Source organism: Platalea leucorodia (genome assembly GCF_965183815.1).
Source record: "Platalea leucorodia genome assembly, chromosome: 5".
Taxonomy (NCBI): Eukaryota; Metazoa; Chordata; class Aves; order Pelecaniformes; family Threskiornithidae; genus Platalea; species Platalea leucorodia.
In genome coordinates, this window is record NC_138827.1 from 6,576,899 (window position 1) to 6,590,389 (window position 13,491).

The window sequence follows — 13,491 nt, forward strand, 5'->3', positions numbered from 1 at the left end:
ATTTCTTCCCTTGCACCTTTTATGAAGTATATGTCAATGGCCTAGTATGAAAGGGCACTGATTTATAGTCAAAAGCTGCAAAAAAAATAATTAAGTCTCTTGGCCTATTCAAGTAGAGGATCAGAAGAGTGAGTCAACATACATTTCAGTGAGGAAAAGGAGAAATTACATGGTGGATATTAAAATCTTTCCCAAATTATAAAAGACTGTCTCTTGATATTTCTACTGAACTCAACCTTTGAGTTCAAACATTTCATGTGCTTCTCACAATGAAGTGCTACCAACAAAAACATACTGAACCTAATTTTGCTTTTATGCTGTAGTTCAGATATACTGTGATTTGGCTCAGGTTCTTTCAGAATTATCTAACCTAACTAAAAACAGGTCTCTGAAGAGAACTAGTTCAAACATGGCAAAGTGATGGCTGCACCCTTTTTTAATGGCATTCAAGGTTACAGTCACATAAATCTTTGGATCAAAGAGCCTAGAAAAAGTAGAAATCCTCTTGCCAAATCACCAATAAATTTCTAAGAAGACAAGGGAGTTACTTTTCCTGTAGAAAGGCTGTGTTACTTTTGCTTTCTATATTCATCTATAAACAGCAATTGCTACATGTCAAAAGATAAACAGCCAGACAGATAGAATGCTAACGCAATTTAAATTCCTATGTTCAAATAGAATTTTTTTTGAATGGTTGTATATTTCTGCTCCTCTAATAACACTTCCAAGAAATCCATTATGCATTGACAAGAAAAATGAAAGAAAAGCTTTTGTTTCATATTTGGTACTTTTTCTTGTTTTACAAATTCTCACTTCAGATGATGCAGCTCACTTTAGACCCTGAAGACAAACAGAAACCTTAATTCCTTAAAAGGATGGAAACAGAACTGTCCTTAATTATTCTATCAATGCCACAGTTTAAAGAGTGACACTGGTAAATAATCAGTCCCTCAATCGGATTTTGGTAGTTAACTGAACATTACAGACAATGGCCCAGTAAGGCCATTGTCAGGTAGGAGAAAATTGTGTGCTTTCTTTTGGCAGATAGAAAGCTTCATCTCTTCTCCAGTCCTCTCAGATACAAATCAGCATGCATATGCACATATGCAGAAGCAGACCTTCATTCTTCTTGCCTAGGCTTAATGTGGGAGGTATTTCAGTTTTGAGGAAAAGTAAGAGGAATGAGATACAGTACAACTTAAGAAGTAACTATCATGGGTACTGGGCATAAATTGCATGGTTTACCACATTCATGCATGAGCATCTAATTAATTTACACGAGTGCCCAAGCAGTTCATGTCTGAGTCCCCAGTTAGTTCACATATGAGCACCCCAGTAGCTCTTGCATAAGTGTTTAATTAGTGCATGCATGGGTGCCTAAGTAATGTATGCATGAATACCCAGCTAATTTATGCATGAATGCTCAATTAGTTCATGCATGGGCATCCAATCAGTTAACATATCTGTTGGCCATACATTGCAGGGTTTAGGTAGCCAGTCACAAGTGCGTCCAAAAAGGCTCTGACACCAGTGTAAGCAAGTCACCATGTGCCAGAACTTCAGCTAGTCAGAGCAGCACATAGTGCTTGGGCTCAGACATATCTAGAAAGAGCATCAGCTGCTAGGGAAGGAGCCACATGAGGGGAAACATGCTGCGAGACACTTGAGAAGACTCATGGCAGGAGAGACTGCTGAAGAAACATGCAGCTGGAGCTGGAAAAGTGGGACACCTTTACCGAGCTTTTTCAGTTTTAAAAACTAATTACTCCAAATGAAGCAGAACAGCTGTGGACTCTGAGTCTCCTACATCTTGGCTATTTCCTTAATCATTCTGCTCTAGTCTCTTTCTCTTCCACTAACTCCTTCTCTCTCACACTCACATCTTCTTGGTGAAAAATATAAGTAAATATTTCCCTGTTACTTCCAGTATCTTCATCTACATTTCACAGTCAACCAGGTGGAATATGGGTCAGGATAGCTAACAAAGGTGATCAGACACTCTAGCTTTTAGTACGACAGTAAACTTTATGCTTTTTGGAAGACAAATACTGCAGATGTAATGCTATAGATAAATGCTTGATAGGAATAAGTTAATACAAAATGCTCTACTAGAAAACCATCTACTAGTATAAATTTAAAATTGGTTTGTTGCATCTTTACTTCTATACCAGCATCGTGTAAAATGCAATTCTAATAATTTCAGCCGTGTTAGAGAAAAAGTCAGAATCTTAGTCACACAGCAAGCACACACACATACATATAAAAATATGTACACACACGCTTAAATGCTTCCAGTCATTTTTGATAAAGCACACTCACAACATAATATATACATTAGTTAGCCGGCATAGTGTAATTTATTCAAAATTATAATTCACAACAATTTAAGAGGTCTTTGGTGTTTCCTTTATAAAGTTGAACAAACAAAAACTTCAGAGCACTGACGGCTCAGTGTTTCAGAGATGCAATTATGCCACATGCAGTGATCGCAAGCATGCCACAGTCTCCCATTTCAGTCACAATGGACACCGCAATATGCTATCAGATACTTAACCACTGGTTGCCCATGTACTTCCTATTTAGAGAGATCTCTAGTGTGCTAATTAGTTCAGAATGTAGCTGCCAAAATAAAATGACACAAAAGAGGCTAATGCATCATAAATATCCCACCTGAGTAAAATAAGAAAACATCTGTTAAAGAGCTTCAAACATTCATTTGCTTTTGGGGGGGGGGGGGAAGTAATGAATAAAAGGAAAAAGCAAAAAGGTAAAAAAGCAGGGAATAAATGCCCATTTCTTCTTCTTTTCTAGAACTGAATACATTTGTTCTGCTAGACAGCTTTTTCTATGTAGCAGGTCCAAATATGGGCTTATTTGCACACAGTAGTGGCCACTGGATCTGGTCTTTTGGTGAAAGGCATGGGGAAAAAGGATGGTATTTTTCCTTGAGCTCCATCACCTGTGTTCATTACAGAGAATGGAAAAAAGTTTCTCATCTCAGCCTATAAGGCTAAAAAAAAAAACCCAAACCCAAAAAGATGGCTGTCCTGGCTAAAACAGCAATAGTACAGATTTACATCACTGTTTACTCATCCAACCTGAGGAGGACAGATCCCTTGTCCTTATTACAGCTGTCTGAAATATCGACTCCACAGGGCACAAGTGGGACTATGGAATTTCCATGTAACAATTAGTAAAATAAACTGAGCAAAACTAGCAGGTTTAGGGTCACAATTGGCAAAGCACTCAAGGATGCTGCTGGATGTTGACACACAATGCATTTCTGAGTAATTATAACATTTCTAGTTTTCTAACAACAGATTGCTTTAAAATGAATGATAAGCAGCACTTTTGATCTCAAGTGTTTTGTAGCATTTTTCTTCATTACTGAATAGCTGGCTTCACTGAGATTGCTGCTTTTTAAAGGTGGCTGAAATGCTTCCTACTAGTAACAGTCTCAAACCTAGGGAAGAACATCCTATTGTTAACGCAAAATAATAAAATATTACAATAAAAGTCTTTCTAGATGAATGCTAAGCAGAATAAATGACAAATACATTTCTTGTGTCATAATAAATCTCTAACGTGGTCTCTTCTGTCTTCCTGAAACACCCTCCTCTCACTCAAATGCTGATTTGATTTAAAGTGAGCCACGTCAGTTGGCCGAACTGCAGGAAACAGTCAAAAGGCTGCGCAGTATTAGAGGAGCCGAGACAGAGATAGATAGGTGGCTTCAGAGCCATGTTCCTGTGGCAGACACCACTGAGAATGAGGCACCTTGGACCCTGGTGACTAACCAAAGCAGGACTCCACATCAACCTCCACCATCAAAATCAACAACAGATATGAAATCTTAACAGCTGAGGACACCCATGAGCAAGGCCTGCAAAGCCCCCTGCAAGGGGAAACTGTACCAGCAACACACAGTGGACATCGTAAAAAGAAACAAGTACTCGTAGTGGGTGACTCTCTGTTGAAGGGTACTGAGGCACCCATCTGCCGACCTGACAGGGAGTCACGAGAGGTATGCTGCCTTCCGGGAGCAGATGAGGCCTTCGAGACGTGGCCAAGAGGGTGCCACAACTCATCAAGAAAACAGATTATTCTCCATTGTTAGTATTTCATGTAGGCATGAATGACAGTGAAAGCCGAAACCTGGGTAAAATCAAGGAAGACTTTCAAGCCCTGGGGGTGCAAGTGAAAAACATTGGTGCCTAGCTTATCTTTTCCTCCATTTTGCCAGTTCGAGGGAAGGGGGTAGCCAGAAATAGGCGCATAATGCGTATCAACTCCTGGCTACGTGGCTGGTGCCATCGTGAGGGTTTTGGCTTTTATGACAATGAGGCGTTCTTCCATGACTATAACATGCTAGGGAGGGATGGAATCCACCTGCCTAGAAGGGGCAAGGGAATCTTCAGCAACAGGCTGGCTAACTTGGTGAGGCGGGCTTTAAACTGAAGGACTCGGGGGGTAGGGTCCAAAACATAAATGCTCATGCCACCACATCCAACTGGGGAGTAAGTCAGGCCAACCAGAGCGGCGATGGGTGTTCCTTAGCTGTCTCCCAAGATGTGTACCAGAGGAGCAACCGCCTCAAGTGTATGTATACAAACGCACACAGTCTGGGAAACAAGCAGGAGGAACTGGAGCTCCGTGCCCAGTCAGAAGGTTATGATAACATAGGAGTAACTGAGACATGATGAGACAACTCACATGACTGGGGAATTGCGATGGACAGTTATAGGCTGTTTCGCAAACACAGACAGAGAAAAAGAGGTGGAGGAGTCGCACTCTATATTAAGGAAAACCTTGAATGTATCGAAGTCAACTACGGTGATTGTGAGTGCTCTATTGAATGCCTCTGGGTTAAAATCAGAGGGGTCGTCTCCAAGCAGGACCTTACAGTGGGCATCTGCTACTGACCTCCAAACCACAACAGTAAAGCCGATGAAGTAATATTTGGGACACTAACGCAAGCTTCTGGTCAACAGAACCTGGTTCTCATGGGTGACTTCAACTACCCAGACATTTGCTGGACGAACAATACAGCAGCTCGCATGTCATCCATCAAGTTCCTGGAATGCGTAGAGGACTGTTTCCTCTTACAAATGTTAGATGTGCCAACCGGGAAGGAGGCACTACTGGACCTGCTATTCACAAACCAAGAAAACCTGCTTTGTAATATCTCGGTCAGTAACAACCTTGGCTGCAGTGATCACAATATTGTGGAGTTCGGGATCTGGCTGAGCATGCTGAAGGTCAGCACCAAGACAAGGGTTCTAGATTTTAGAAGAGCAAACTTCAGCTTGCTCAGAGCTCAGTTGGGAGGGATTCCATGGGAAGCTTCCATGGAGGATAAAGGAGGGAGTGAGTGCTGGGAGTTCTTCAAGAATGCTCTCTTGGAAGCACAAAACCAGTTTATCCCCTATAAAAGAAAAGGAAGTAAGCGGAGCAAGAGGCCCCCTTGGCTCAACCACGAGCTCCTGGGTCTGCTTAAAACCAAGAGATGCATACCAGAGATGGAGAAGTGGAAGATTGTCCACTGAGAACTACAAGAGCATTGCCAGAGTGTGCAGAGACGCAGTTAGAAAGGCAAAAGCTCAACTTGAATTGGAACTGGCCAGAGACGTCAAAAATAACAAGAAAGGGTTCTTCCGGTACGTAAGTTGCAAGCAGAAACAGAAGAAAAACATAGGCCCACTGTTAAACAGTAGAGGTGAATCAGTCACCAACAATGCTGAAAAGGCAGAGGTTCTCAACACCTTCTTCACCTCTGTCTTTACCAACACTGTTGGATCCCAGGCGTTGGGAACGAAAATCCAGGAGGAACCAAAAACATAGACCCACCATCAGTGAAGAAGGAGTTACTATGTGAATTATTACAGGAGCTTGACTCCTACAAATCGATGTGCCCTGACGCCATCCACCCAAGGGCGTTGAGAGAGCTGGCTGATGTCATTGTGGGGCCACTCTCTATAATCTTCGAGAAGTCGTGGAGATCGGGGGATGTCCCAGAGGGCTGGAGGAAGGCAAATGTTACCCCTATCTACAAGAAGGGCTCAAAGGAGAATCTGGGTAATTATAGGCCCATCAGTCTTACTTCAATCCCCAGGAAAGTTATGGAACGGACCCTCCTGGGGGCCATCACGAGTCAAATGAAGCATGTGATTGGGAAAAGCCAACACGGCTTCACAAAAGGCAAATCGTGCCTGACAAATCTGGTGGCCTTCTATGATAAAGTAACCTGCTCGGTTGACATGGGATAAGCAGTGGACTTTGTCTACCTGGACTTCTCCAAGGCCTTCGATACGGTTCCCCACGGCCTCCTCCTGGAGAAACTGATGCGTTATGGCCCGGACAAGTGGTCTGTGCAGTGGGTGAGGAATTGGCTGACGGGCCAATTGGCTGACCACCCAAAGGGTGATGGTAAATGGCTCTTTCTCAAACTGGCAACCCGTCACAAGTGGGGTCTCCCAGGGATCGATATTGGGCCCAACGCTATTCAATATCTTCATAAGTGATCTGGATAACGGGATCAAGTGTAGCCTGATGAAGTTTGCAGATGACACCAGACTGAGTGCAGAAGTAGACACTCTGGAAGGGAGAGCCACCCTGCAGGAAGATCTGGATGGGCTGGAAGAGTGGGCTAACAAGAACCTTAGGAAGTTTAACAAGGACAAGTGTGAGGTCTTGCACCTGGGAAAACATAATCCAGGAGTGCAGCACAGGCTGGGATCCACCTGGCTGAGAGCAGCTCTGTGGAGAGGGACCTGGGGGTCCTGGTGGACAGGAAGCTCAACATGAGGGACCAGTGTGCTGCTGTGGCCAAGAAGGCCAATAGGGTGCTGGGTTGCATCAAAAAGGGCATCGCCAGCAGAGATAAAGAAGCCATTATCCCTCTCTACTCGGCGCTTGTCAGGCCACACCTGGAATACTGTGCACAGTTCTGATCCCCGCTGTACAAAAAAGCTGTGGACAGGCTGGAGGGGGTCCAGAGAAAGGCCACCAAGATGATCAAGGGTCTGGGAAGCCTGCTGTATGAGGACAGGCTGAGAGAACTGGGTTTGTTCAGCCTTGAGAAAAGGAGGCTTAGACGTGATCTCATCACCATGTCCCAGTGCTTAAAGGGGAGCTACAAAGAAGATGGAGACTCCCTTTTTACAAGGAGTCATATGGTGAGGACAAGGGGTAACGGGCACAAGTTACTCCCAGGGAGACTCCGATTGGACATGAGAGGTGAATTTTTCACGATGAGAACAGTCAGTCATTGGAATAATCTCCCCAGGGAAGTGGTTGACTCCGCTATGCCGAACACATTTAAGACTCAGCTGGACACGGTGCTGGGCCATCTCGTCTAGATTGTGCTAGAAAGGTTGGACCAGATGATCCTCGAGGTCCCTTCCAACCTGGTATTCTATGATTTCTATGGAAAAAATACCCAACATTAAAAATTTTGTGGAAGTTTGTTACTCAGACATCATAGAAAGAGTGTATGTTGCAGGCAAAACAGTCCTGACTAGGGGAATTTTACTCAATTTATTGTCAATTAACACAAAATTCTAATCACTGATTCGGGTATTGAGAAAAAAACCCAAACATGAACAATTAAATGAACACTTAAATAAATGTTTTTCCTCCCTCTTTCCTATGCTCAACTTCAGCCAAACACATTTCCTCTTCCTTCCTAGTCTTAAATTCCCTTGTTTTCACCATGTTACACTTAATCTCAGTTCTTTCAGCGAGGTGATGTGAGGAGGTTGAGGCTCTGTGTGTAATGGTTTCTTTCTGCCAGTCCTTGCTACTTACCCATTTTCTTCTGCTTCAGCATGGGTCCTTCACATGCTGCAGTTCCTTCAGGGGTGTCCCTGCCCCAGCGTGGGTCAACTTCAGGCCACTTTTCTTCAGGGGTGTCCTTTCCCTGATGTGGGTCCTGCGTGGGTCACAGCCCCTCAGAGGTACCTCCTCTTGACACAGAGCGTCTCATTCCAAGAGGTCTTCAGCCATGCCCTCAACAATGTCTCCTTGCATGCATCTCCTCTATTTCTACTCCCCTAACAACTGCCACAGTTTCTTGAGTATGTATGAACAGAGATGCTATGTGCACCTCTCTGACCCTGGCTGTGACTTGCACAGGGCAGTTTCATGGCCTCCTTCCACAGAGACATCCCTGCAGCCCCCCGCTAGCAAAACTCTGTAATTTATGCCCAATAAAGTATCTGACATTAAAGATACTCTATTTTTTTTTCTTACTCAGACATCATAGAAATGATATGCATAAACTGATGAACAACATATTTAAAGAAAAATGAATAATTCAAAAAGTTATACTTCTTATACAGAGGTTTATCTTACAATTCATCCTAATGTTTATAAATCAATCTAGACAAGAGTGGCACGAGGAATAAATCCAAAGTTGTGTTTATAAATAACAAAGTTGAAGTACTTAAATATAAATTAAACCTATAAATCTAAAATAAAATGCCAGCCCATTCCAGACTAGCTTAATTCACAAATACTCCTTCTTCTCAATTCATCAACAAGCCTAGAAAAGGCACTAAGTGTTTTTGCCACACACTCTGAACACATTTTATAAAAACATTTCTGGTAAAATTTCATTGTATAGCATTTTCAGTAAATTCATAATCCTCCCAAATGTCAACTCTATCTTTTTACAGCACTGTCAGGGGAGGGAGGGGAATCACTATTTTACCAGGATAGGTATGAAAAATCAGAGAAAATAAAGTTAAAAAAAGGAGACATACTACAGTTCTGCTGTATACGAATTCAAAATTAAGAAACATCAGGGTCCTGTAAGAAGTAATGTGTCACACTGAGTATTGACTCTTTCTGAGTTTCTAAGAATAAGAAGTAATATTCTACTAACTTATATTGTGCATACCATTCATAAAACTAGTCTGCTTGGGTTTGATTTTTTCTTTGGCTAGGCTTACAGTTTGTTTTTAAAGAGTTATCTTTTAATTATTTTTTTTTATCAATACTGGCAGGTAGCCCAGATGATAGTCAATGCTGATATTTTCCCATTTTCTCCATTTACTTTAGGATGTTGACTAATAGAAGCATGAAAACATTTCCCTTTATTTGCCCAAATTCATTGCTGCTATTTCAAAACAGTTCGATGCATTCAAGTCACAGCAATGCAACACACACCTGACAATCTGATGGCATATTTTTTAACTTAATACCGGAAACATGACAATTAGCAGAATAATTGTGAAGTTATTAAGTATCAATGGATCCATTTACTGAGAGGAAATGAGAAAATAATTCCAGTTCCTCTGATAAGGCTTTTAAAATAATCATACTCGCATAGGAATGGATTCATTTACAGCAACAGTTTGGAAGCAATGGGTTTTCTGACAAATGTTGTGCTCTGTTCAGTTTTGATTACTAATGGTTACGACTTTGCAAAAAAGTGCACACCACCTTCTCAGAGATAAGAAAGAGAAAATATGGCATGAGGGAAAAAAGCAAGGGTTAATAATGCTCTTCCCATCTGAAAGCAAAGTTACTGCTAGCAATAGCTAATTACAATATTGTCACGACACAGCTGGAGCTCCTTGGCTGACAAAGTTAAACGGAACAGTCTCAGAAGAAATAAAGGGAAGAACTTCTGACAAAGATATGCCTGCAGTGAACAAGTCTAAGAGGAATTATAAACCTACAAGGGAAGATGCTTGAACAAAAGAGGCTGCTGCTTTGTGTTTCGGACTACAGGCAGGCTCTGACAAAGGTGCTAAGCAAGGTATGTGCTGAGGCCAATGAGATTTCTCATATGTCTAAATACAGGCTGGTGCAAATTACCTTAGTGAATCAAAGTCATAACCACAGTACAGTGTCCCAAATGGGCTCTAGCAAACTCAGAACCCCACAGCATTCTTGTTTAACTGGCAAGGGAGTGTGAGAAATGTACCGGTGTTGCAGAGTCCCACTGTGAAATGACTACTGACTTGTACTTAGGAAGAAAGGGGATAATTGAGATTTTTTATTACATTATCTGGGCTAAAGAAAAAGAGCTCTTTTTGCATTTCTAAGCGTTTGTAAGGCTTGTGCCAGTCATGAGGGACAACCACGCTTCATTATGCAACCCCAAACCATTACAGCTTTTGAGATCACCATCAACAGAACATCTTTGAAATTCACATTTATGGCTACCACAGACTTTTGATGGCCTTTGTCATCTGTCTCAATAATTCTTTTAACAAACAAGCAAATTCTATGGACCAGAGACTATTTTCCCATAATGTTTTCTCATGTATTGTTTATACTATACATTTTATGAGTTGCAATGTTATTAGAGGCCTCAAGAATCTTTTGTTAGTGTCTACAACATAATTGAATAAAGTTTTATTATCCCAGTGAGTAAGTATAAATATTTAACTCTTATGTACCACACGACAGTGGGAATTGTTTCAGCCAATAAATCTTTTCATTGTTCTACTTTTGCAATATGTACTTTCTGTTGAGAGGCAAGTGCTTGTACAAAACACTCTCAGATACTTCTCAGATATTTCATTGAATATAAAGTATTTAGCAAGTCATTTTTATTTAAAACTTGGCCTCTTCTTCCCGTATATAATAGCAACTAAAAATGTGGGGTTTTGTGTGTTTTATGCTTCTTTAACAAATCCAAGAAAATAGAGGCTTAAATCAACCAAAGGAGAGGAGAAAAAGAAGGAAAAGAAAAAAAAAAGCAGTGGAATGAATACGTATCAGTTTAACCCTGTTATTCCCAGGATTCATCTTCCTTTCATTTCCCAGGTAACATTGATCAAAAGCAAGAGTGTCACTGAAGAGGAAATTTGTTCACCTTATTTCTGGGGACTGAAACCTAATCTGGCCTACGAAACTGAGGGAATGTATGGGTAGCTGACAGCTATTAACAACAGGGATGTGGAGACAACATGTCACACTGGTGGGTATATCCAGAATACTGTACTGGGGGGGGGGGGGTGGGGGGAAGAGCAAATAAAAACCACCTTCCTCCTCTCCATGCTTTTATGAAAGTTTCGATAACACAGGTAGCAAACCTCAAATCAGCTACAGTTTCAGAATATTAACAGGGATTTTAATATGCTGAACACAGTGTTATTTGTTGGTGCTTCAAGACCACGGATAATTTGGCAGAAATTATTTTGTTATGCAAAGAAACAAAAAAATACCATGAGGGATCCCGAGACTGTTTTTAACTGCAGCAAGAAAGCAACATCCAGTCTCAGGTGAGCATTTACCTTCATAGAGAAAGCAGTGACTTGAGAATAGGAGAGTTGGGGATTTTGTTTTTAAGAAATTAAACATTCTGTACATAAAGAAAAGGAGGCTAGAGGTTTTCTCTCAATTTTTAAAAGCAAAAATAACACTGTCTCCAATAAACGTTATAGGATTCCTAATTTTAGTAAAAAAAATACAAATAGTAGAAAGTTTTACAAAGTTCTATTAATTTAAGTCTGTATATAAACTGAAGAAATCCACCAAGTCTTTTGATATGCTAACAACCAGATTTCCTCTGCCAGATGGGGGTATCCAGAGAGACGTAGTCCCTACTGTTATTGTTTATACAGCAAATTATTGTTCTGTTGTCCTAGGGAATATGAAAGTGGGAGTTCAAGGTAAAGCCTAATCTAGATGAAACTTCTCACAAAATTAACAACTCTAATTTGTTTATGTTTAAACCCAACATGGAATCAGAATAAGTACTCTTATAATTCAACTCAAAGTTTCACAGCAGTATTTACAGTGTGTTTTTTGACTAGTAGAAAAAGATGAGCTGTTTTGCCTGGGTTTTGTTTTTTTGTTGTTTGTTTGTTTTGTGGTTTGTTTTTTTTTTTCAATCAATGTAATGATTGAATGTAATGAGCAAATGTATTGAATTTACTAGTCTTTTCTATGGAGAAACATAAAAGTATGATGGCCTGCAGACAGACAAGACAAAATGGGGCAGGATGCTAGAAATCACTAATCACCATTAAAATAACCCTATTTTATCTTATGATTCTTATTTAAAACAAACAAAATAACAAATCTGCATCACTGGTACTTAAATATCTGAACAAGAATCCTAAGGAAACAAAAGTTTTACTTCTTTTTCACTAAATTACAAGAAACATAGCATTACAGAAGAAAACCAGTCAAATTCAGAGCTGCAGACAGTATAAACTCTGCCCCAGTATCATGGATGCCTGAACTATCCTGCCCACCACAGTTACCTAATGCCAAAAGGTTCCCTGCACTTCTGGGTCTATCTTTATGCCCCAACTTATCCACAGTGGAGGTGGTAACAGAACGTCTAAAGAACTTCAGTCCGAGGTGGTGCAGCATGAATCTGATCCCAATCAAAAGAATAAAAATTTGTTAATAAAAAATGACTCTTCAGAAGTTCGTTTGACTTGGATGTAGCCTAGTTTCTATTACACCATGCTATCTGGTATCACTAGTGTTCATTTTATGGATTCATCTATGTGTACAATGTTTTGCAAATGTATTTTTATTAGTAGTCTCAACAGACTGTTCAAAAAACGATGAACCTTTAGCACTGCAGAACACAGGACTTCTTGAACAGATTAGCCTTCATGAGCTAAACAAGATCAGACAGACTTGTACCTTTACATAGGCCATCTTTTAGTTTGGACGGAAAGCTTCATTTCAAAACGCTGTCCACCTAACAACACTTTTATGGACAATATTCACTCTATATTCACAATATTCACTCTATATTCACTCTGTGAAATAGAACAAATAAGATAGATAGACTACTTTTGTTTTACTTTAGCAAGGGAAAAAGAGCTGAGTAATAACTGTGTTATAATGATTATTAATAAGAGTATAAGGGAGTACCATGAAGGCAAAGGAATCAGATTTCCATCCAATTTGCTATCTGCTAAAACTGCTATCACTTTGTTGAATTAAGTACAGAAACACCAATTTGTACCACCAGGAACTTGGCTGAAGTTTCCTTCATAGTTTCATAAAAACTGAATGACAACATTCAATACTTTAGACAGCACTAGTAGCCACTTTGAAAAGTTACTCTCCTTACACCACACATTTTTCTTTTAAATAAATGTTCACTTTGTAAGAGCTGGCTAGTTAACTCTTTCACTGTTCCCAAGACAACAAGCTGTAATAATGGTTGCATCAGAAAAAGCGTGGCCAGCAGGTCAAGGGAGGTGATTCTGCCCCTCTACTCTGGCGAGACCCCACCTGGAGCACTGCGTCCAGCTCTGGAGTCCTGAGCACACAAAAGACATGAACCTGTTGGACAGGGTCCAGAGGAGGCCACAAAAATAATCAGAGGGATGGAACACCTCTGCTATGAAGAAAGGCTGAAAGAGTTGGCGTTGTTCAGCCTGGAGAAGAGAAGGCTGCAGGGAGACCTTATTGCGGCCTTTCAGTACTTAAATGGGGCTTATAAGGAAGATGGGGAGAGACTTTTTAGCAAGGCCAATAGCAATAGGACAAGGGGCAATGACCTGA

General features: G+C 40.7%; 1 protein-coding gene across 2 annotated transcripts in view; it reads right to left on the reverse strand.

Annotated features, from left to right (window-relative positions):
• Nucleotides 1-13,491, reverse strand: part of RBFOX1 (RNA binding fox-1 homolog 1) — a gene marked incomplete at both ends in the record, with an annotated part of 1,359,850 nt that overhangs the window by 484,426 nt on the left and 861,933 nt on the right. The window lies entirely within an intron of this gene.